General features: G+C 36.3%; 1 protein-coding gene across 1 annotated transcript in view; it reads right to left on the minus strand.

Moving 5' to 3' along the window:
• LOC135209051 (L-asparaginase 1-like) overlaps window positions 1-3435 on the minus strand; it is a 100412-nt gene extending 96977 nt beyond the window's left edge. Inside the window, exon 1 of the mRNA XM_064241604.1 lies at window positions 3417-3435. The gene's annotated coding sequence lies outside the window, so the exon portion shown is untranslated. The remainder of the gene's footprint in view (window positions 1-3416) is intronic.
• Between the last annotated feature and the right edge of the window lie 1025 nt (window positions 3436-4460).

Here is a 4460-nt window from a genome sequence, read left to right on the forward strand (position 1 = left end):
TTCTATTCCTTACTTAGGTTTGTATTTTATCTACGATACCCAGAAATTACCATGAAAGTTGGATAATGAAGCCCTTGAAAATTAGACTATAAATATGTTATCTTTTTAACATTTCACAATTGGGGCTGCTCCCAAGGTTTACAGAGTTTTCCTTTACCCAAAATCCCAGGTTTCCCCACAGTGTCCTCTCGACAATTTCTTAGTCTTTTCCAAGGGTTTTCGGATTTAAGGCAGTATCCACTATTTAACGTCCACTATTATTTTTATTTAAATTTTTATTCTTATAAATAAATAAATCATATATATCCTATCCTAATATTCCTGTCTTTCACACTAAGTCGCGCGTAAATGCGACACGATGTCGCACCTACATCCGGCTAGCAGTCGACTATTATTTCTAATGTACCTTTTCACACTATGTCGGTCCGGCATCGCATTACAGCCGACAGGCCCCACTGGACATGTCCGGTGCTGCACCCCGACGCGATTGCAGTTGGCCATTGTGTTCAATGCGTGTCTTCACACTATGCGATTGTTTCCTGCATATACGTGCGGCAGCAGTAGACTTCCACTGCTTCTGGTGATCAGGTGCATTGGGTATTGAAATCATTTGAGGGATATAAATAGTGTTATTCCCGTTGCTGGGTCCATGCAACGAAAAAACACCATACAGTAATAATAATAATAACAATAATAAATAGCGTTGGGGCCCTTTCACACTATACGATTCTTGTCGCACCAAGATACGATTGCAGCGCTGTATTTGAATGCGACACAAAATTGCGCAAATCGTTCATTTGTCCGACTGCCGCACAAAGTGACCCAATTTTTGACAAGTGCTTGCAGTCTGCTCTCAGCCTGTAGTGGTGACTAGATGGACAGGAAGAGAAAATTATTGTGTCTTTATTTATTGCATTTGAGAAAAAAGAAGAGAAAACCTAGAATTCACTCGGTACACCCTTTGAATACACAAAGGCACTTGTACGGTGCATTTGCCACAATTTTCGAGGAGCTGAAGAGAGATAATGATAAATTTTGCAATTACTTCAGAATGTCTAAAACAACCTTTGAGGAACTCTTGTCACGTCGACAGGATCAGTTGCTAAAAGAAATAAGACATTCAGAGATGATATTTCGCCAGCACAACAACTGGCAGTTATCATCAAGTAAGTGGAAATAATATGGACCTTTCCTTGTAAATTTGCTTTTCCATATAGAAATTAAAAAGGAGAAATGAAAACAACGAGTGTTAGCTGAAACATATTTATTTATCAAAAGTATAAACTGATATATCTATATCAAAAACTAAAACCTTTTACTCTGATATAAAAAATCCATATCTCTCTCTGTTTCATTAATTAATGTAAATAAAACGTATATGTTACCTATAAAAACTTCTCAAAAAATCATATATATCGAAATCAAAAGCTTTTAGACCTCTTTTATATCAATAATCTGCCGATAACCTTCTAATAATTTCAGTATCAAAATGTATATGTAACCTTAATGAAAAAAAACAGCAAATCATTTAGTAAATCATTTCTCAGTAGTTTATGCTTAAGCTATCCATACCTGTAGCTCTTTCTTATTTACGAATAACACTATTGTTATTATTATTATTGTATGGTGTTTTTTCGTTGCATGGAACCAGTAGTTATTCAGCAACGGGAATAACACTATTTATATCCCTCAAATGTTTTCAATACCCAATACACCCGATCACTAGAAGCAGTGGAAGTCTACTGCTGTCGCACGTATATCCAGGAAAAAATCGCATAGTGTGAAGACACGTATTGAAGGCAATGGCCAACTGCAATCGCGTCTGGGTGCAGCACCGGACATGGCCAGTGGGGCCTGTCGGCTGTAATGCGATGCCGGACCGGCAAATTTGCCGGACCGACATAGTGTGAAAAGGTACATTGGAGATAATAGTCGACTGCTAGTCGCATGTAGGTCCGACATCGTGTCGCATTTACGTACGACATAAGGGCCCTTATTGGTATATAAGAAAGAACTAGATGTATGGACAGCTTAATTATAAACTACTGAGAAATTATTTACTAAATGATTTGCAGTTTTGTTTCATTTAGGTTACATATACGTTTTGATACTTTAATTATTAGAAGGTTATCGGCAAATTGTTTATATAAAAGAGGGCTCAAAGCTTTTGATTTCATTAATATGATTTTTTAAGAAGTTTTTATAGTTAACACTTACGTTTTATTTACATTATTTAATGAAACAGAGAAAGATATGCATTTTTTTATATCAAAGTAAAAGACTTTTGTTTTTGAGAAAGATATATCAGTTTATACTTTTGATAAATAGAGATGTTTCAGCTAACACTTGTTGCTTTCATTTATCATTTTTTATTTTATATGGAAAAGCAAATTTACAAGGAAAGGTGCATAATATTTCTTCTTACCTGATGGTAACTGCCAGTTGTTGTGCTGGCGAAAAAGCATCTCTGAATGTCGTATTTTCTTTTAGCAACTGGTCATATAGACGTGACAAAAGTTCGTCAAAGGTTGTTTTCGACAGTCTGATGTAATTGAAAAGTTTATCATCATCTCTTTTCAGCTCCTCGAAAAGTGTGGCAAATGCGCCATAAAAGGGCCTTTGTGTATTCAAAGGGTGTACCCAGTGGATTCTAGATTTTCTCTTCTTTTTCCTCAAATCTAATAAATAAATTGGGCCATTTTGTGCGGCAGTCGGACAAATGTACGATCGGCCCAATTTTGTGTCGCATTTAGATCCGGCCCTGCAATCGCATCTTGGTCCGACAAGAATCGCAAAGTGTGAAAGGGCCCTAACTCAAAGCAAAACATCCGTTTCAAACCTTTTTAGACTCTTCCATACGGCTTTTCTACCCCTTCCCCCTCCAACAACAAATACCTAAGTAGTTTGTAGGCTTACTCCCAGAGTGAGCGAAAATGTAAACGATTATTTATATTTTCATACCGGCTTTCAATCTGAGAATGCGCCGTGTGATGTGAAAAGTCGGCCTATGAATAAATGTCATGTCATTAAACGGCTTTTCCTGGAAACCTGAACCGTGTCCCATAAATCACTATACATACGTGAAAAGGCCAACTAAATGCAAGTGAATGCAGCACAGGAAATATGTAAAAAATTAAATATTACTAAAATAATTCCATGTAAATAGTCAAGACCGTAAAGTAATTGCAAAAGTTGCCGCCCATTTGCAATTCATTGGTTTACTTGTTAAACTGGTCACGAAGACTTGCATAACATATTGGATAAAAAATAATGACGATTAATTCCTGTCGCAACAACAACGTCTAATCAACAATGAGATGCTCAATAATAAATCGACTAAAAACCATAACCTTCATGATACAAAATAAAAAAAGAACCACAAACAAATATTATACGAAGACTAACACCAGACTTACCGGTTTACTCTGAATTCATAGCGAGGCACCTGTTCACTTCGGAACACACTTGAAACGACACTTCTGTCGGCAGACCTTGAATAGAAAACACCAGAAAAAGCACAAGGCAGTATAGTACAGTCCCTTATCGTTGCTTTACCTTGAATGGCTAAAATCTGTCCGATTCTGTCGTACTTGGCGTTTTTAGATCTTCTTCAACGCGTTGTTGGATTGGTGGTTTTAAAACCTCAAATCGGTTTTCAGTACTTTGTAAGGTACGTTTACTTTGAGAGTTTGATTTTAACAGCCAAAAATTATATGTCAGAGTTCACAGCCTTCAGAAAAGGTTCCATCATTTTAAAGTGACGTCATTACTCAATTATCCGCTAACTTTGGTTTTATGTACATATATTACAGCCTTCCACAGGGATGGTTCCCTCTCTGGCGGGGCCATGTACTACGTTTTCTAAATAAGTTAAAACTTATATTTTATAATTGTCTTTTATTCTTTTCTCGTCAGTATCGTAGCTCTTGCAGAATAAAAGTCTTTATTCATTTTTTTTATTTGCTTTCTTCTTGTATGATCTTCAATTCAGGCGGTATTTTGTTGTATGGTCTCGGTGTGTAAAGTTCAAATGGTTTCTCGCCTGACTTACAAATTGTTCTAGGTTCAAATAGCCTATATGCTTCACTTGCATGTCTGATCCCATTTTCATTTCAGGGCTAAAGAACCAGTTTCTCAGAAATGGTTCGCCATATTTTAGTGCTTTAAAGACTGTAATAAGTATTTTGTATTCTGTTCTTGCTTAACTGGGAGCCAACGTAGCTCAATAGTGCTGGGGTTATTCTGTCACGATAACTACACTTTTTATTAATCTGGTTGCTCTATTTTGTACTTGCAATTTTCTTAATAGGTAGTTATGGAAACCGTAGTATATAATAGTTTAGCTGAAAAGAACTTAAAAAGCAACCAAATTTCGGTCTTTCTTCATTTCCTTTCTCCTAGAACATTCTCTGATCCAACGGCAACGTGGCACCTTTGTAAATAATATGAAAATTTTACTA

Source organism: Macrobrachium nipponense, chromosome 37 (genome assembly GCF_015104395.2).
Source record: "Macrobrachium nipponense isolate FS-2020 chromosome 37, ASM1510439v2, whole genome shotgun sequence".
Taxonomy (NCBI): domain Eukaryota; kingdom Metazoa; phylum Arthropoda; class Malacostraca; order Decapoda; family Palaemonidae; genus Macrobrachium; species Macrobrachium nipponense.